Consider the following 21,586-nt stretch of genomic DNA (forward strand, 5'->3'; position numbering starts at 1 on the left):
ATATGCAAATGAGTCGGTGTTATTTCCCCTCCCCCTTCCCACCAAAGCAGTAATGTTCCATTTTACACTGGGAGCTAAGTCACCTTCCTTATGAACTCTACGGCATCTTTCATGAATTGGATGGGCATCTTTGCATAAAACATAAGTTGACACAAGGCCTTGCTTTCTAGCCCGCGTATCTGAGACGGTTCCTTAGATACCAGTGAAAGCCCAAAGACAGGTCTTGGCTCCCCAAACCCCTTTCTTTGTAACACTTTCACACAAAGCAAGAAAGATGCTTTTGCAACAAAAGTGATGAGAAATGGAAAAAATATTGTCGCCGTGCTGGGTAACACGCCAAACCATCTGGAGACAAAGTCATATAAGGGGGCCAGGGGGGTGAAGGAGGAGGGAGGAGAAAGCCTGCTACTTATTAGGCAGCCAGCTTAAAACTGATGATGTGATTGAATGAGATCCAAGGTTGTTGTCTTCCCATAAATCACACTCATGTTATACTTGGCTAGAACGGATGTGGTAAACTTGGGGAGAGCCCTTTTCTTCAGCACACTCAATTACGGGAACAATAAAAATACCACTGAGGCAAACTTATTTGGAGAGCAAATACAATCTGCCAGCAGCTCTGAAATAAATAAATAACTCATCCACAAAAAATAGGAATGCAAGCAGACACCCAGTTCTAAAATGATAATTTCTCTCTCTCTCTCTTTCTCTCTCTTGCTTTGCCTTTTCTTAAATGCATCCTTGGTTAAGTGTTAATTTGTTTCTCCTTGTGGGTGTTTGATGTTGTGAGAATTAAAACCCAAAATATGATTATGCGTAAATTAACTAGTCTGACATGTCAAAGGTGATCAGATGAGGCAGTTGATGTGTAAAGTGTGTGTGTGTGTGTGTGTGTATTATGAGTAATAACAATAATAGAAAAATTGTCCTGTCAAATCAGGCATAGCCTTAATAACAAGCCAATGCATACGACAGTAAAAACTGTCATTTCCACAGCTATTAATGTAAATTGAACATTGGTAGCAGACACTGGCAAAGGGAGATAAATCACGCCTCAGTTATATTTCAAAATATAAGTGTCAGAGAACTCCTTTACCCCCCACCTTCTTCTCTCATTAGGAACCTTCCCCCTGTCAAACAGTTCCACGTTGATTCTGTCACTTCTGCAGTAGAGAACTCCCTGATGAACTGATTAAGTGACAATTTCATACTACTAAACATGGCTAATCTGTGCAAAAGAGCGATGAAAAGGAATCGCACAACCAAAACAATTCTTCTATTTATGTGAAACACAACTGATAAGATTTTTTTTGTCCATTTTTGAGGAACACAGTTTCACAAGGGAGGCTATGAGGCATGTAGCCAAGTTATGCAAGAGGGTGCTGTGTAAAACCAATCCCCCCACATCCAATTAGAAGCAAGGGCACAATAAAAACATCACAGAAGACAATAAATGCTGTGCCTGATCAGAAAACTCACCCCAGTCACTAGTTAAGTTTTTGGTAAGATTTATTTTATCGCACGCTCATAAACCAGGTTCTTTTATTTGTGCCTAGGGCAGAGCTGAAATGGGGAGAGGGCTTGCTCCTCCATCAGACCCACTCACTACAAATATCATCCTAAGACCCTTTTTCCTGTCCTAAAGGGACAACCTTCATCTTTCCAAATCAATACCTTCCATGGGCATTCACTATAATTCCAATAACCTGGTTGCCCTACTCCTCCTTGGAGAAACTAGCAACCAGTCAGCTAGCTGGCTAATCTACTCAAAAAGCTCAGCAAGGGCATAATTTAGAATGTAGAATGATCAACAGTTGCATTAATAGTAGGTAAGATGCCAAGGTGCTTGGTGGTCATGGCTCCATCTTGCCTGCAGTCTTGCCTAAAACCCCCAGTCCTTGAATCATTTCACAGCCAACGCGTTTGCTTTCTTTAAGGGGGGCGGGAAGACAGGACCACGCTCCATTCTACCCACTTAGATATTATGTCTTTCTGTGAAGGAAAAGGTGTTTTGGAAAAAACTTACAATAACCAATATTATGTTAATTTTTATGATGAACAACTTTGTTTCATTAATTTTTTTTATTACAGCTATGGATTGTAGGAAAGTTGTACCGAGTAGCCATCCCCCCCCCCAATGTCCAAAAAGCGTAACATTTTCGTTACAAGGAATAAAAAACCCATAAATTTCATTCTTTGTCGAGAAAGAGCATGTCTTTGCAATAATTATCAACATCAAAAACTTTGGGTTCCATCATACCCAAACACTGAAAATTGAGGTTTTCTAAACCTAGGTTTTCCGCCCCAAAAAGCACATTTATTAAAAAAAAAAGGCATTTATAAAATCTTTTGAGTGCTGGTGTATTTTTTCCTGAAATCCTCCTCCTCTTATTGAGCTCTGTGTAAGATTTCAAAGAGATCTCATACTTGGTTATGGAGGGGAAAAAATAAAATGTACATGTGCCAAGGTTTTTAAGAGGGACAGGCATTGCTATAAAATTGTTTGGAATGTTTGGAGTGCTATAAAATTAAAACCATTTGAGACAGAGGGGAAGAATTTAAGAGGGTTTCTTTCAACCATAAGGGAAGGGTGTACACTAAATTTCACCAAAATCTGAGATGGTGGGTGACATGACCATGCTGACATGACATGGAATGACCTACCACTTCCTACCCCAGCACATGCCTACCCAGCATATTGCCACCTCAGGTAGCTGCCTTACTTTGCCTATTGGTAGGGCTGAAAATCTGAAGAAGAAAAGGTGAAACAATATTAATCCTGCAGAGAAAATGCAGGCTGTTAGGTTAATCAGTGCTACCCATCTTTCAAACAATATAAAGCAGTATAACTTTCAAAAGCAGCAGCTCACCTGATTTTTCTTTTTTGAAAACAAAAACTGTCTATCAGGAATCAAGAAGTAAGTAAACATTTGGAAAGCATTCCTCAGAGAGCAGAGGTTTTTAGATTTGAGTCACAGGATCCATTGAAAAGAAAAATTGCTTCTGTGCATTGGGACGATGCTTTCCCTTCTGAGAACTTTATAAGAAGAAATGAATGGAGATAATCTCTTTACAAGATGTATCCATATGGTAATTCATTACTAGGGATGAATGTTTGTTAGGCTGTTTTTCTAAAAAAAAAAATACTTCAAGGTAGTTCTGAAAGTGAGAATAGGGGTCAATACAAAATAACCTACATGGCAAATTGTTCTCCTTGCGTTTGCATGAAAACAATAGGATTCAAAAGAAAATGAGTCACTTCAAGCGTTATATCTTGTGTTGTACATTTAGTAACATTAAAGTGTGGATTCAAAAAGAGCAAGCACAAAAACATCTTGTGTAGTTGCACTCATTAAGGAATCAGGAGTGGCTACAACTTTCTGTTGAGTAGTCAGATTCATATTGGCAGCCATATAATATATGAAACATCCTGTAGAAATACTAGGCAACGTAAGAATCTTCCTTATACCAAGGCAAAACACTCAGTATTGCCTACTGACTGGCAGCAGCTCTCCAAGCTTTCAGACAGACTCCCCCCCCCCCTTGGAGATGCCAGGGGCTGAACCAAGGACCATTGCATGCAAACTAGTTATGGTACTCTTCCACTAAGCTACCATGAGACCAAATATCAGGTCTATCCAGCCCCCAGAAGTTCTGTATATTTAAGTGGAAATACATAACTGTGGAGCAGCTTTAGTCATTAACTGCCCACTTTGAATAATAAGGGGGTGGGGAAAGACACATGCATTATGTCTTCAAAAAGGATTAAGGCTATCTGTGGTGCTACACGGTGAGCAAAATAATTATTATGCTCATAAGAGATGAGGCACTAAGACAAAGAACCAAAATCCCAGTTCATAGGCTTACCAAGTCTGGTAGAACAGCAGGCACCTATGCCTCCCTTATAACACACACACACAAGGTGTGACTTAGATGCTTCATACAAAGACCGATTTTAACTCCAGGATGGGAGAGTGTAGCTCAGCTGCCGGAAGTTTTAGAAACTCTGCTTTGCAACATGTTTTCCCCAAGATATCAGCTCGTAAGTCAGAGATAGTAATAATAATAAACTGAACTTGACAGGCAAAACGAATCCCTCTCAATAAAGATATTAGTGTATTTGGATAACCATCAAGGAGGGCCCTTACTTTATGCTGAGCAAAGCTAAAGCTCGCTATTCAAAGGAAGGGGGGGGGGGGAGAGGAAGAATGATATTTCACACACAAAGTTGTGGAGGAGAAAGAAAATGAAAGCCAAGAAGGTTCGAAGTGTGAGGAATCCTGTGACAATTTCAGTGGGACTATTTAGACAAGACTGAGGATTTGCAGCACTGGACCTACATTTTGTGCTCTTGATAGGTTTACCTTTCAGGGCTCCAAGCCAGAATTCTGCAGGGACAGTTGTCTGGCTTCAGATTCTATTGGTTAGATTAATCTGCAATAGAGTTTAAATGCACTGCAACACTAAATCAAGAATTACAAGAAGCCCTCTTCCCTGGAGCCCAAGCTTTTTCATTTCCTCTCCTAAAGCGATCCAAGTTTGTCCAACTTACAAGATAAAGTTGATTCAATTAGATGGAAGAATAGTTTGGGAAGGCAGGAGTTCTGTCATCTCTTGAAAACAGACTTCCTTTTGCACCTTCAATTAATAATACATGCATTCTGCCACAAGCTGTTTGGGATTTGCGTGCTTTATTCTGATTGCAGCATTTGGATTTCTGCAAAATGTGAAATACTTATTCTCAAAGGTCAAGCAGCAAAAGAAAAAATGCATTATATAAAAATGGGACACAACTAGAAACCCCATGAAGGAGAGGCAGCTGTGCAAAATAGAGGTTCTACCTCATAACTACTCATTACAGTGCCATAAAATAATAAAAGTAAAATCAGACCATATCCGAAGAACTTTTGCAGCCATCGGGAGCACCTAAGGTTTCTCTACTGTTGCAACAAAATATCAGCCGTGGGTCAGTTACTATGAGAGGGACTTTATAAACATGAGCTAAACAATCCACAAATAGCAGCCTTTGTCCTAGCAAATTTCACTTCCCTTGAGCTCAGTTATTTGGAATTCCACTCCTTTGTAAAAAGGACTGAATCATACAGAGAACTCCATTGTGGAGCAAGTGCGTTTTCTGTGGCTGAGAGGCATTTTCCTTTCGGCTCATGGAAGACTAACATTTTTAATGCTAATGAGGGATGGGGATGTGCCCTGGGAGATGAACATACTGTGCATATCCCCCCAAAAGAGTTTTGTCGCTTGGAAGTAGCATGTAAATAAAAGTAATTCCTGCATGATGCGTGTCTTTAGCCAAAATGGTGTCTCTAGCCAAAATGCCCGTCAGAGTACCCGTCAGACTACCAAATACACCCCTGCTCACATTGTTTTCTCTGGGTACCATCAAGACAGATTATGCAGTATTCTCAGATGCCTGAACAGAATATAATCAAGATGAGTACAGGAATGACTGACAGCTAGAATAGAAAACAATTTCCAAACAGCTGCTGGAGTAATTTAGAAGTTTAGGATGAAAATTCGGATCCCTGGAGAAAATATGAGGAAGACAGAGCTACTTTGCTTTGACATCAGTAGAGCTGAAAGTGAGAACTACTCTTTCATGTTATTTCAGGTCAAATCCTTTTCTTTCATTCTCTTATTGATATTTCTACATCAGTTACATATCCATAGCCACATCTTTAGATCTGTGATCTTTCCAATGAAGCTTATGCTCTAAGAAATCTTGATGCTCTAAGAAAGGCTAATCTCTTTCCAGAAGACAGGCAGCAGAAACCTTTTGAGTTTGTTCCTGGTTTTGCCAATGAATTTTTTTTATCATTCCTAACATGTTCTCGTCAGAGCAGTCATGCAAATTTGCCTTTCTACATCCAGAATGATTAAAAAAAACAACACGCCCTCTAATACTGTAAAAATACTGTGAGCAATACACAATTATTAGAAGTGAGCCAAGAGCCAAGGAACACACAGAAATCCACCAGAACCAGGAGGTGTAATTGCTAAGGCAAGATCCCAGGCCAACAAGCCAATTTTACATAGCCCTTCCTGTCAAGGACACAACAATGCCAGCTTGAGTAGGCAGAAGTCATGCAAAGCTCACTGCTAGGAACACACTTCCAAGTTCAAACAGCTCACCACACAGGGGAGATGCGAAAAAGCCAAAAGTCACTAGTTCCAATCTTAACAGCTCCTAAGACAAATCCTTTCTAACCCTTACAATGCTCAAGAGACCTGGCATTGAGTTAGACAAGTCTGATAGAGAAATTCTGCTGATGTTCTAACATGGGAAGCATATTGACTGACCAACCCAGGGAGCCACCCATATGATACAATTCCAGTTGCTATCCTTCAGCACAGCTAAACATCATTCTTTTTAAAAATATTGGGAGTCCAACATAATAACCCATTTTCAGCCTATCACTTAACCATAGTTTAGTACTGTGTGATAGGAGTCTTGGGCTGATGTGCTCCCTCCCTCCCCTGAAGAGAAGTTGAGAAGTGTCTGCATCTCATTTTTCATTATCTCAGTTAACAAGAAGGGTTAAATTACTGTTTAAAGCATGGTGTATATTCCTACCTTGTTATAATTCTACCTTGTTCAAACCATAGCCTGAGCTAGCCATAGTTTGTCCTTTCCAGTTCATACTTGGTCATTCATGTAATGCTAAACCATGGTTCAGGGACTTAAATGGGCCAGTGTGGATGGAGGAACTTCCAGTGGCCAAAAAGGTAAGAGGTGTCAAAGAAGGAAGCACTTTTAGAAAAAGGCTTCTTTTCCTCCAGCATTTTGCAGAAGGCAGGTCGATTGTATTTGAACAAAAAAGACTCCTAAAAAGAAATACAGTGGTACCTCGGTTTACAAACTTAATCCATTCCGTAACTCCATTTTTAAACCGAAACCATTCTTAAACCGAGGCACGCTTTTCTTAATGAGGCCTCCCGCCACCAGTGCCCTTCCACCATTTGGATTCCGTTCTTGGACCGAGGTAAAGTTTGCAAACCGGGACACTACTTCCGGTTTTGCAGAGTTTATAAACCGAATCATTCTTAAACAGGACTGTTCTTAGACCGAGGTACCACTGTACTGGGAAGAAGACTGCTGGTAGTAAATGGTGGTTGACTGCAGCACTTAAATGGTATGTTGCAACAGAATAGGCACTGACTCTGCACAAGTGTGAATTTTAATTTAGAAATGGGAAATCAACGAGGGTGATATCCAGCTAAGCCATAAGGTGGTTGTTGTTGTTGTTGTTGTTTAGTCGTTTAGTCATTCAGTCGTGTCCGACTCTTCGTGACCCCATGGACCAGAGCACGCCAGGCACTCCTGTCTTCCACTGCCTCCCGCAGTTTGGTCAAACTCATGCTGGTAGCCTCAAGAACACTGTCCAACCATCTCGTCCTCTGTCGTCCCCTTCTCCTTGTGCCCTCAATCTTTCCCAACATCAGGGTCTTTTCCAGGGAGTCTTCTCTTCTCATGAGTCTTCTCCTTCAGAATGGATAGGTTTGATCTTCTTGCAGTCCATGGGACTCTCAAGAGTCTCCTCCAGCACCATAATTCAAAAGCATCAATTCTTCGGCAATCAGCCTTCTTTATGGTCCAGCTCTCACTTCCATACATCACTTCTGGGAAAACCATAGCTTTAGCTTTAATTTCAGTTGGTCTACTCTAAATGTAACACTGAATGTGGAATGCTGTGGGTTTTTTCTTTTTTACTTCATGTTCTTCACACATTTTCCTTTTGTTTATAACAGGTGCTCAATTTATATACGTAGTGAATGTATTCTGGTTTGTCAAAACAACTCTAATGGAGCAAGGGGAGTGTCGTATAAGATGGTTCCACCAGATGGGCCTTTGTTATATGAATGCTCCCCACCTTTTAAAGAGATAAGGCCTGTCAGTTAAAGAGAGCCCAAGTGGACCCTGTAGTGATGGAGGTGCCAAACTAACTTCTTTGCATTTAATGCATGGGTGGCATTAGCCCAAAAGAGTGCAGCAATGTTTGGCAGTATGCTCTTCTCATGCATTCAAGACTGGTTCTAGACTGGTCCAAGATGGGGTCATAAATGGTGACCATCATGGTGTGCTTCAATTCTGAACAGGGGACATGATGGCAATCAAGAGGTGGAGAGGTGAATATTTGCTTAATATTTCCTTAACATTTTCCTAGTTTTTAATTGAATTTATGTTTCAGGAAAATTGCCTCAGGTGTTCCCATGTCGAAACAGTGAGAGGCCATTTTCACTATATTTGAAGCTTTGAACTTTGTTTATCATTGTCTACACACTGATATCAGTGCCCCTCTGAGTCTTTTTGCAGCCATCAGATTACAATAATGAACACCTATTTTACAGAGCTCATTTTGATTAAATGAAACATACTGCATGATGTATTTCTCTCACAGTAAAGTGACATTTGAGAGTGCAATCCTGCACATGTCTACTCAAAAGAGTTAATATTTAAAAAACAATATTTTCCAATCCGAATAAAAGAATGCATTAACTCCTTCAGAAGAAAAAAACAACAACATTTGGCAGGCACAGCAGTCCAATTGTATCCTCATGAAATCTCATTAATTGCGTGTGTTGGGAGACTCCTTGTATTTAAAAAGAAGGAAGCAACATAAACTGGATAATTATGCCACAAAGGAATAAATCTGTTTTGCTTTGCTCATGGTTTTGTTAACGTCAGTAAAATTATTGGTCCATATCTGCCCTTGTGCAACATCAGTGGCTTTGATATTTACACAATAAAACAGCTAAATTTACACTTGGGATAAAATTCATCCCATAAACTGAACTTGGCCTTAAAGCACACTCCAAATCAGTAAAGGGGAAATTATTCAATTTACACGGACTCTAGAGAAAGTCAAATTCATATACAACTGTGGTTCCCAAAGTCGCCCCCCCCCAACGCCTAATGGCAGACCCCTTAATGATTTTTCTGCCTATTGCAGTAATTGTAATGCCCTACAGAAGCTGTATGATTTTAAATGTATTTTTTATTGCTTCTTTTATTTCTTATATTTTTTTTTAGTCTGCTACAATTTGCATTCCATATAATGCTATTTAAGAAATAAAAGGAGCAACAAAGATACAATTAAAAATCAATGTGAATAATCAAAGCAGACAGGGCTGTGGACCACCTGTATGAAGTTCATGGACCACTTCTGGTCCATGCATCACAGTTTGGTAACCTCTGGGATACAAAATTGGGGGCAGGAGAGGCAACTAGTCTGTGTACCCAAAGTTGTGTAGAACTAAGAAGATTGGGAAAATGTACTGTATCTTTAAAATAAGACTGCTTTTGTCTTGTTCCATGAAACTTTCACAGAATAAAAATAGTATTCTGTAGCAATGTTACCCAAACTCATAATTACATGCTTCAAAATATGTCTTTATATATATGTCGCTTGATTGTAAGAAAATCCCAAAGCAGTTTACAATAAATATTTGACATCATCAATAAAAAGCGGTTTAAAAAGAATTAACATTTTAAAAATTCAGCAGTGAATGTGCCAAGTGCATAACAACTGGGTGCAATATCAATTGATTGTATATCTCAAATGTAAGGCTCCAAGTACAAACAGAACTGGAGAAATGCACTTAAAGGGGCTCTTTTCCAGTTGGTAAGAGCATGGTGCTGATAATGCCAAGGTTGCAGGTTTGATCCCCATAAAAGGACAGCTGTATATTCCTGCATTGCAGGGCGTAAGACTGGATGAGCCTCGGGTCCCTTCCAATTCTATTATCTGTTTCCACATAGAAAAGAAGGCAGTTCACCCATCACTATGATTCTGTCATCCTATACTGAATGCATCCTATATTAAAAAAAGGAAAGCTAGAGTAAATATTTTTGTTGACTTTCAACTCAAGCAAAAGGAAGCCTTACTGCACTCACATGGAACTTGCTCCCTACTTATTAACATGTGTATCATAAGTACTACTGTCATGAAGACAGCCACACATACTTTGTGAAACTAATCAAAGCAGCTGTCATAAAAAAAAATTCTGGGAAGGTATTTAGTAAATCCTTACATAATGAATTAACCTACCAACTGGAATTTTGCACACCTCAAAATGTAACCATGTTTTGCATAAATACACCCTGTTGGGAGTGTCAAGCTTTTCAAACACCAACCTGAAAAAACTATTAAGTGCTTTTACTCTGAAACCACAGCACAGTTGTAGTTCCAGGAGTCTCTCTTACAGCTCTTCCTCTTCTGCTTTCAACTGCTGAAGAGAGACAAGATTCTTAACCTTTCACAGCATCCTTAGCAAAATATACACTACTATACGTTCACTAATGAGCACAGAAGGCAGGCATGAGACTTTCACTCAGGAACATAGAAAGCTGCCTTATACTGAATCAGACGACTGCTGACACTGATTGGCAATGGCTCTCCAAGATTTCTAACAGTGGTCTCTGCCAGTCCTACCAGGAAATGCAGATGTATCCCTGTTTAAGACCTATGTGGCTGGAATTGCTTAATTAAGCAAGGATAAGATAATCTGATTTTGGTTTACTTGTCCGCAGGTTCTGGTCAACTGCCACTTGCTCTATTCTAATTTTCAGTACAGTGGAACCTTGGTTTTCGAATGTAATCTGTTCCAGAAGACTGTTCAACTTCCAAAACATTCAAAAACTGAAAGCGGAAACTCAATTCAATAGGGAAACTCAAAACATAAGCCGTGTCGGGTGTTCAGGTTCCGGAAAACTTCCGTTTTTTTGTTGTCCGGGAGCCAAAACATTCGAAAACTCGGTTCAAGAACCAAGGTTTGACTGTAACAAGTTTTCCTTCACTGTAGCCACATTTTACTTATATTACTCTTAATACCTGCTAGACACGCGGGAAACCTTCATCAAAAGTGCATCCTAGCCCCTGGCAGGAGTTGTCACTCATGTTCAAGGCTCCAGCTAGCCTGAAATAGAAGCCTTGTACTGATATTTTGGATTTGTAGGAGAGGACTTGCTTTTTCTTTTCCACACCATGGTCAAATATGGTCAGGTTTGAGAATGGAAAGGGGAAGGTGGTCACATGAGAGATGGCCAGAGTGTGTACTCTCCCCTAACTTTATGTCCTCAAATGTTGCTGGACTACATCATCCCGACACAAAACTTACGGAAAGAGGTAGGTTGGAGAAGGTTGCTGTAAAAACCAAGGAGAGAACTTGCAGCTGCTGGAAAGACGCAACAAAGAGACTGGCATTCAGGCGGGAGAAGTCACAGACAGTTCCAAGGCAAATACTAAAGTTTCCAAGGAAAAGGATAGGAGATTGAGAGAGAGGAGAAAAGGAAAGTCATGCATCAAAGTCAGACACAAAAGAGGCAGATTTAGTAACCTTTGGGGATCTTCCTCCTTCTGTCCCCTCGTGGAACATTATCCCTGCAACAATTATATTCTTCTTCAGAGAATTGCAGGCAGTCTATTCTGGTTAAAGCAATAATAAAGTTGAAGCTCCTTGTTTGCCCAAGCTCATCACCGTCTCAATTTTATTCATCAACAGGAAATGATGAAAAGCCTATATTTTAAGTGAAATCTTAACCAGACTGCTTCATTTTCAGTCTTATTTTTCTCTTAATTTGTTTAAGCATATCTTAGCCAGTACGTGGTTATACTTCTAAGTATTTAAACAACAATAGCTGGTGTCAACTTTGCCACCATCAATCCTATGCACCATTATTTGCCGAATCCTACTGTTTCAATTTTACAGTGCTGGTCTTTTAAACCAGTTCTCTTTTAAACTCTTCCTTCTTTTGCATACCCGGTATCTTCAGGGTGCGGGTGGCGGGAAACAGCAAAAGTCCTCCCACGAACATATTGAATTCTTTCGTTAAGCAAGAGTCTAATTAAGAAAATCATCGTAAGATCTTCAGGGTTTGAACTTCAGAAGGTGTTTTCTTGAAACAAGAGAACTGTGGGTGTTTGATCTTAATGGGAAAGAACATTTCCCTATCTGAGTTTAAGGGAAATGATTCAAACGAATCTGCATTCCCTCCAGAGCCTTCTGAGAGTCACTTTGGCAGCTTATCGTGGAGGGCATCAGTCTGGCTCTCAGACAAGCCTTCAGTGAGTACACTTACAAGTCATTGATTCTCACTTCATTCTGCACAAGCTGCACTAGCCTAGCACATCCTCTGGAAAAGATGCTCACATTTTGAAAGACTGGAGACAAAGCAAGACAGCTGTAAATAATGTTACCAAAACAAAGCACAAAAAGTTGGAGGATTTACAGGGGCTATTCCAAGCCAAAGGTAAATTGGTACCAAAGAAAGATATTAGAAGGTGAAGATAGTGATTCCAAACTGACATTCCAAGGGGTCACAGGAAGAAACAGATTTACATTTTTAATACAGTGGTACCTCGGGTTACAGATGCTTCAGGTTACAGACTCCGCTAACCCAGAAATAGTACCTCGGGTTAAGAACTTTGCTTCAGGATGAGAACAGAAATTGCACACTGGCAGTGCGGCAGCAGCAGGAGGCCCCATTAGCTAAAGTGGTACCCTCAAGTTAAGATCAGTTTCAGGTTAAGAACGGACCTCCAGAACGAATTAAGTTCTTAACCCAAGGTACCACTGTACTCTCTCCCTCCTACCCTCGTTTCAAAAAATTAAGCAGCTCTCCCAAAGTTTTGGAGGTTTTTCTTGTAAAATGTACAATATATTTATATAATATATTAGACAATCTACTGGAGGTAGATGGAGGGGGAAAGATGACATTAACTTGAAGACCAATGGCAAACTATCCGAGCCACACCAACCTCTTATAAAGTGACACAATATCAGGATCTTCGGTGGATGCCAAGTAGCTTATCCTTGGAGCAAGTATTCTGGGATGCCTTAATATGCCTAACAGCTCGTGGTGAGACAGAAGACAAACAGGGACTTTATATGTACAACACACCATGTCAACACTTGGAAAGTCTACCTGACATTTGTGGCAGAACATTTGTGTTGGCATCGAACGTACATACAAAGTCCCTGTTTGTCTTCTGTCTCACCACAAGCTGTTAGGCATATTAAGGCATCCCAGAATGCCTGCTCCAAGGATCTCTCCAATTCCCAATCTGAGGTAAAATTTTCTTACCTTCCTTCCTGTCCTAACTTTTGAAAAACAAAAACAGTTCACCTATATTAAGGCATAATCACATGCAATAAAGCAGCAACAAAATTAATCCAAACAAAGACCTTTAAAGTTCAGGCAGAACTAAATGCCTGGATGAAGAGATGTATTTGCCAAAATCACTAAAGAAAGGTGCTAAGCGAATGGTCGTGGAGAGGAAGTTCCATAAACAGGGCACCACTAACAATAAGCCCCTGACACTGATAATCAGGTCCCTCACTTCAGAAGGCAGGAAAGTTCAGAGCTGGGCCTACAACAAAAGCCTTAATATTATGCAAAAAGTGGTGTAGTGGCTACTGCGTTGGACTACAGACTGGGAGACCAGGGTTCCAATGCTCAACCATGAAACTCACTGGGTAAACTTGGGCTGATCAATATCTTAGCCTAACCTACTTCACAGGGGTGTTGTGAGGATAAAATTGAGAGGAATAGAACCAGGTGTGTCACCTTGAGCTCCTTAGAGGAAAGGTGGAATATAAATGAGATAGATAGATGATAGATAGATATCCAATTGGAAGATAGTTCAGATACTGAACTTTTGTGATTTTAGACCTCAAAACCAGCACTTAGAACTGTGCCTAGTGGGATGCGGGTGGCACTGTGGTATAAACCACAGAGTCTAGAGCTTGCCGATTAGAAGGTTGGTGGTTCGAATCCCCGTGATGGGGTGAGCTCCCGTTACTCAGTCCCTGCTCCTGCCAACCTAGTAGTTCGAAAGCATGTCAAAGTACAAGTAGATAAATAGGTACCACTCCGGCGGGGAGGTAAATGGTGTTTCCGTGCGCTGCTCTGGTTCGCCAGAAGTGGCTTAGTCATGCTGGCCACATGACCCGGAAGCTGTACGCCGGCTCCCTCGGCCAATAAAGCGAGATGAGTGCCGCAACCCCAGAGTTGTCCACGACTGGACCTAACGGCCAGGGGTCCCTTTACCTTAGAACTGTGCCTAGAATAAGCTTGTAGTCAGATATGTTCCCTCCACCCAATACCAGACACCATTTCCCAACAGCATTCATAGGAAGCTCCCAGAAGGCGTGGGGACCCTGTGGTCTTCCATATTTAGTCCCATCATCCTGCCCACAGGCCATGCTGGTTGGAGGGGATGGGAGTTGTCAGCCAGAAACATCTTGAGGACCACATGTGAAGTGCAGCGTGCAGGCCAGCAGCAGAAGTCATGCAGTCTCCTCACTGCTCCCCTTTCCTCTTCTCCACTCACAACATCACATGGGTGGTGTTACCTTGCCCTCCTCTCTTCCCCAGTGCTGTGAGCAGGGAAGCCCCACCCATCAACCAACAGCAGACTTCCACAGAACAGAGGGGTAAGAGATTGAGAAACAGAGAAAGAAGCTGCAAAGAGGAGGCACCACAGGAATCACAGAGGAGCCCACAGAAAGTTGAAACCAGCTTGGATAACTTGCTGCAGGACGAGTGGTGAATGTCTGGCCCACCAGATGTTGTTGGGACTCTAACTCATGCACCTCAATTAAAGATGCTTCCTCTGCACCTGGTACCATTTCACGCAGACTTTTACTACATCCACTCCTGTAGGGACTGCAAATTCATTCAGCCAATACACCTTAATAACTCTGAAGATGATGTTATGCCTTATCCGATTGATGATCTGAATTTTAATATCTCCCTAAACACATATTTACCAGCAGAGTCATAAAGCTGCTTAAAATCTATTGTAGCAAACTCTCCTCTTACTTCCAGAGGTTGGTTGGTTGGTTGGTTGGTTGGTTGTTTATTTGAAAAATATTTGCTAAACAGCATTCCAGCTCTTGCTTCAATTGGGCTTGTGATGAAAAAGTGTAAAAGTAGTGTTGGCTAATATGCCCACTCATATTATAAATGACTCTCCTCCACTTCTTCCTCTTCACTTTCACCATTATAAGATTTAAACATAAACAACACAAGAGAGGCTTAAAGGTGATGTAATCCTTGCATACAAAAATGCACTACGGAGTATATTGCCAACCCAAAAGTCAAAATTATAAAGGAGACAAATCTCAAAAAGGAACTGAGTATTTATTTTGTGTTGTGCAGAGTGTAAAGAAGTAAGGCATGTTCAAGGTCACCGCATGTCTCACTAAGGCAATTTTCAAAGCTGTCACTTCCCAAAGGAAGATACTGACAGTGTAGCATTACCACTGCATCTCTCTGATTAACTGTTTGCATTTCTCAGTCAGTATGATACGGGTATATCGAAGTATACACACCTAAGTAGAGGCTTCTTACAAAATAAAGTGAAGAGGAAGGAGAAGTTGCCCTGTTTGTCTTAAAGTAAAACAAGGCTAAAGGAAAATGTATCAATAGATATTTGCATTCACTGCCAGCCATTGCAGTTTATATACAGAGAACATTAAACAGGCAAAAATGAAAATCAACAAATAATAAATAAATAAATAAAAACTCTAGAGTGGCCTTACTTTAATGGCATCCACCAGAAATATTGTGGACTTCAGAGACACCAGACTATCTCAGTCTGCAAGGAGAAGACTAAAAGGAAAGCAGGTCAGATAGTACAGTTTCCTGCTTGGGCCTGCTGCTTTCCCTCAGGAAAACTCCCTCTTTACTGCTAAATCAAAGCAAACATCAACTGGGTTTCCTCCAGATTAACATTTGCTAGCATTCAGCAGGAAAGAGGGAGATTTCCCAGGAAAAGCAGCGGGGCAAACTGAAAACTGTCCACACCTGCACTTTCTAGACATTGGACAAATTAAAGTGTTGACATACACCTTTCAGGTGTACATTATTCTGACAATATCACATTAAGACAGGCCATGTATATTCTTGCCCTCATTGCGCCCCGAAGAAGCTACCTTATGCATCAACATGGCTATCAAAAATGAGCTAGAACCCACAGAACAGCGTGCTCTTTACCTGGCTAGTCACAATGAGAACCAGCAGTGGAGACATTTCCCCCTCAGCAACCACAGTTTAATTGATTGTTTATTTTCACCTTCACTTAGCTGTATCCTTGAGTGTTTTGCTGCCCTTGAATATGCATCCACTCCTGAAAATGCTGCTACTATGGCAATACATTACTGCATGACCCAGTTCTACCTGAAATCTAATCAGGGCTTTTAGGCTGGGTTTTGGGTGCTGCAGAATCATATTTGGCAAACTGAGCCAAGAGCTAGTGTAAGACAAAGCAGAATTGTACAAAGACTGTGCAGTCTAAGCATTTCTGCACTGTGCCCAGTTAAATATAGGCTCCAAATACTAGCTAATGAAGGCACTTCGAGAAATGTCTTTAAGGTTAATAGAAATAACGTCTGACTTGGGTAACTTGACATATTACTCCACTTACTTTCTCAACTCACAAGGATAAAAATGAGGTGAACAGGTTTAAAATGGGGCACAAGCTGTTATATCGTAAACCGCGTAAACCTCAGATGAAGGGTAACATAGAAACAAATACATAAATAATATCTAGCTTATATAATTTTGGGTCTAATCTCTAAAAATCCATTCCTAATTTAGTCAGCCTAAACTCAAGAGATTTAAGTTGGGGGGGGGGATTTAATGAACTGAAAGTGATTTGAGACAAGTTTAGTTTTTCATAGTGTGCATATCTATTACATTTGACCTGCTACGGACAATGGTCATGTGGATTTTGCTTTGACACAATACAAAAAAATTGAAATGCCTATTAACCTGTCTGATTTGCTAACCAACATTAAGGCCAGGTTTTCCTATTTGTACATAACAAGAAACTCTAGGTGAACGTAAATCAGAATCTGTGAAGACGGCATATGAAGGGGTGGGACGTGGAAGAAGCGCTCAGCACAAAGACTCTTTCATAGCTTCATAAACTGTGGTTGATGGAGCCTGGAATGATCATCCGAGCCAGGCCACTATGAGTAGCAATTTTATTTCAAATCACTTTCAGTTCTCTGAAGAACACCTTTGGGTTTTAAGATGACGCACCTGAAATAGTTAAAAGATGGAGCCACAACATTTGCAGCGAAACTTAGACTCAGTCCTCCAAAGGGGGGGGGCAGGGTAGGAAGGGGGTGTGAATGATTCAAATATTTAAATAAATTAAGCTCTGGCACACTATAGCAAGAGATTTAACATAAAGCACAGAGCAACTCAGAATGTCAATCTGCCATCTCACACTGGCACTTCACCAATGAAAATGAAATATACTATAAACGAGCTCAAGTAGCAATAATCATGCTTTCATTGGTCTGTAGTACTGAAGATAAAAATTTGCAGAACATTAAACCAGCCTATCCACTTCTAGGCAATGGGCAATAAATACATATGTTCTACAAACGGGAGGAAATGTTACAAGACGCAACATGTGCTCCATATTTGAATGTGTGTTCCCACAAAATAAACTAAGATTTGCTGCATAATGCATTCCCTGTTCAGGCAGAATCCTGCCTCCCCCATCCCCAAAAAAGCAGGGAACTTGCATAAAACGCAGACAAGGCTTCTCTCTAAACACGATTGTGACAGGTGCCCTATAAATAACAGCAGAGCCCGACAGAAACAGCACACGTTGCAAGTAGGAAGCCTAAGTGGCAAAGACATTTTCACCGGGCATGCCAACTTAATGAGAGTTGTCACCCAAACTCTTCTGCTTTGCTGTTAACAGGATGCAATAGCAAATGTGGGCAGCTGCTTATGAAGGAGTGGGCAGAGGTAGATGGCTTTTCAGTCAAATGAGATGTGGTGCTTTTAAGTGCAAGCTTCCTGCCAATGCCAGCACCCAAAAATCTTCTCTGTTTCACAGCTTCTTATTTATTATTACATTTTATTCTCATTTTTGTGGTTACATTTTTACCGTTCCTTTTCTCCAAGAAGTTCCTTTTACCCTTGTAACAACTTTATGTGATAGGCTGTGCTGAGAGATGGGCACTGTGGCCAAGGTTACCCATTGTACTTTGTGGCTGGACAGGTATTTGAATTGGCTGTGCCCCGATTTTAAATCCAACACCCTAAGGTAAAAGGTAAAGGTAAAGGACCCCTGGACGGTTAAGTCCAGTCAAAGGCAACTATGGGGTGCGGCGCTCATCTCACTTTCAGGCCGAGGGAGCCAGTGTTTGTCCACAGTTTTCTGGGTCATGTGGCCAGCATGATTAAACCAAAACACTGTGATGGAAACCAGAGCACAAGGAAACGCCGTTCACCTTCCCATCGCAGTGGCACCTATTAATTTACTTGCACTGGTGTGCTTTCGGACTGCTAGGTTGACAGGAGCTGGGAGAGAGCAACAGGAGTTCACCCCGTCGTAGACATTCAAACCGCCGACCTTCTGATTGGCAAGCCCAAGAAGCTCAGTGGTTTAGACCACAGCACCACCTGCATCCAACACCCTAACCATGACATCACACTGGGCCTCTTAGCATACTTCAGGGAAAGAAATAAAATTCTTAAAACAAATTAACTGACCAAATGCATACAAATATGTGTACTACTTAAAGGGAAATTTATAATTAATATATGCACGCACACACTTTTCTTCCTATTCCCAAGCATGGTTACAAGAAAGAAAATACGTCCAAAACCAATAATATGCAGTATAAGTTTTTAAAGTCAATAGTACTAGTTCAAGCTTACTCTAAGATCTATTTTAGGCCAAGAATACACTCCCATAGAAACAGCAGGAAACTGTGGAGGCTTAAAATCTATTATTTATTTATGACATGAGAAGCCAGGCCACCAATACAGAATTATAATCCCACAGGCTACAAGTAGTATAGCAAAATTTGAGGAATATTTCCTGGAGTCAAAGAGAGGGAATCTGTGGTCCATCTGTGGCAATCATAATGGGATGAGAGCCAAGAGATCAGAATCTAAACCACAACCAAGGGACAATCTGGGATTGAGGCAGCAACACAAAGCATGAAGTCCTAAACTAGACGCATAAGCCTTGACAGAAACCCAAAATCAGTGACTGGAAAACTGGAGCAAAGCTTAAAGCCAAGTGATCAGGCAAGATCAATGAACCAATGTAGACACAGGATAAAAGGGCAGAAGCAGGCTTGTGGCAGGGTACACAGGAACCTACACTGCTTTAGACTGGAGTCTAAACTGTGATCCTTTCCAAATTTGTTGCAGATAGTTGACACAAAGACCTTTAAGCCCTTTTCTACTGGAGCTACATTAGCCGACAAAGTCAAACTCAGCCGACCAACCATCTCTGATGGCCCAGCAAAGGCACAATAGGCTGTTTTAACTTCCTTTCAAGGGACCATAAAAAATGGAAAGGGCTGCCAAAGACTTGTCAGGTAGCCCAAACATGGGAGTTTATTGTGCCCCTGGTGGATAGCAATACATGATTGGTGGGCTGTGTTTGATTTGGTGGCCACAAGCTCTACAGATCACATAACTGGTTGGGCAAAGGCTAGCTTAGTAAATTTCAAGTTTCACATCTCCTGGTAGAGATAATTTGATAGCAGCTCCTTTGTAAAGAAAGGGGAAGAAACAAAAACTGCTATGAGCCAACAATAACTCCTCCTTAATTACCATGTCAGAAGGTAGCTATGGTAAAGCAAGAGAGGAGCAGTTGTCAATAGCCTCCTAACCCTGGTGGCACATTTAGTTTTATGACAAATAGGGGATGATGCTCAACAGCTATTTGATGAGCTATCTAACAGCTGCCAGGGACCATGCACTGCTGCTGCACAGCTGGAAGTGCACACCACTGCATCATTAAAAGGGCAATAACTGCAAGCTCACAGCACATCGAACACTGCCAACTTTGTTTTGACGAGTTATTTGTGGCCCTAATCAGCTGCGAAGGCTCTTTAGGAAAGAGGCACTGTTGTAAAGAGGGATTAATCTTAGCAGCAACCATGCAGTTATTAAAAATCAGCTGGCACATAAAATCCTGATGGAGAGGTGCAAGTGTATGTCATGGCCGTACCAAAATGAAAAAAATGAAAAAAGCTATCAACTCTATTAAAAAGAAGAAGAAAGGATTGAAAGCTGCACAGCGGTAAATCAATAAACTGTGATAGTAAATATTGCTTGGAGGATGTCAGTAGAGAAAATCAGGCATCTCTAATATCCTCCTTCAACAGGGTTATCTATGGAATAACATCTTATATTATTATAGGTATGGTAGTGTTTTGCAGAGGACAAAAGCAAAACTGTAGGAGAAAATAGCTATTGCTGTTTGGAGGCTGACCTGGTTAATGTGTTGCAGTAAAATAAATAAAACGAATAGGACAAGGAAGGAGCTAGCAGGGAGAAGGGGAAAGAACATCATAATAGGAAATGGTCAAAATTTACAATTAGGCCTTACAAAAGCAACATTTCACTCAGGCCATAAAGGGTCATTCATTTCGTGCTATGGTCTCTGCCAGATTCTCACACAATCTATCAAAAACACTCTGGCTGGTCTCATTTGCACGCAAAGAAACAAAAAATAAACACTGTGTGAGGAAAATTGGTTAATCAGCATTCATGGCAATTTAATAAACACAAATTAAAAATAAATAAATCTAGGCAGATCCCTTCTAATTCTCACTAGCGCTTGTTTATTGTGGTTTCAAAAACAGGAGCTCAAAAGAACCCAATAATTTTACAAGCATGAAGAGGCTTTAGGCAAAAAAGGTTAGAGCAAACTCTCCAGATTTTATTGTTCAGCACCACTCCTGTAAATCAATTCAAAAAAGCACACCACCAAATTCACACCCAGATCCAATATTTATGCTTTAGAAGCAAACTGCATCAAAGTGTGTGTTTGTGAGAAAGGCAGAAAGATTGATACACTTCATTTGAACTGTGCTCCTAAGGGGCTTTGATGGCACTTCTTAATGTCTGTGAGACTTTTCCTTCTCACTGTGTGCTTCACTCAGGGTAGCTTTGTGCATTAACTTGGAAACCCAAGCACAAAGTGCATGTAAATAGCATCATTTATTAAGAAGCAGGTGTGTATAGCCTGCAATATGAGGAAGATATGGAAGTGGACCATAAAGAAGGCTGATCGCCGAAGAATTGATGCTTTTGAATTATGGTGCTGGAGGAGACTCTTGAGAGTCCCATGGACTGCAAGAAGATCAGACCTATCCATACTTAAGGAAATCAGCCCTGAGTGCTCACTGGAAGGACAGATCCTGAAGCTGAGACTCCAATACTTTGGCCACCTCATGAGAAGAGAAGACTCCCTGGAAAAGACCCTGATGTTGGAAAAGACCCTGATGTTGGAGGGCACAAGGAGAAGGGGACAGCAGAGGACAAGGTGGTTGGACAGTGTTCTCGAAGCTACCAGCATGAGTTTGACCAAACTGCGTGAGGCAGTGGAAGACAGGAGTGCCTGGCATGCTCTGGTCCATGGGGTAACGAAGAGTCGGACACGAATAAACAACTAAACAACAACAACAAATATAGAAAAGTAATACAAAGCAGTGAATAATGCAACCCTGTAGCCACTTAGGAGTAAGACTTCCCCAGCTTGGCACCATCCTGATGTTTTGGACTACAATTACC

General features: G+C 41.0%; 1 protein-coding gene across 10 annotated transcripts in view; it reads right to left on the reverse strand.

Moving 5' to 3' along the window:
• The window catches only part of SEMA5B (semaphorin 5B), a 347,589-nt gene that overhangs the window by 247,434 nt on the left and 78,569 nt on the right, over positions 1–21,586 (reverse strand). The window contains exon 1 of one of the 10 annotated variants that reach the window (XM_081924850.1): positions 15,565–15,583. The exons of the other annotated variants lie outside the window; for them this stretch is intronic. The gene's annotated coding sequence lies outside the window, so the exon portion shown is untranslated. Of the gene's footprint in view, positions 1–15,564; positions 15,584–21,586 lie in introns of those variants that run through there. 10 annotated transcript variants of the gene reach the window in all.

This window comes from Podarcis melisellensis (assembly GCF_964234715.1).
Source record: "Podarcis melisellensis genome assembly, chromosome: 1".
NCBI classification, from domain to species: domain Eukaryota; kingdom Metazoa; phylum Chordata; class Lepidosauria; order Squamata; family Lacertidae; genus Podarcis; species Podarcis melisellensis.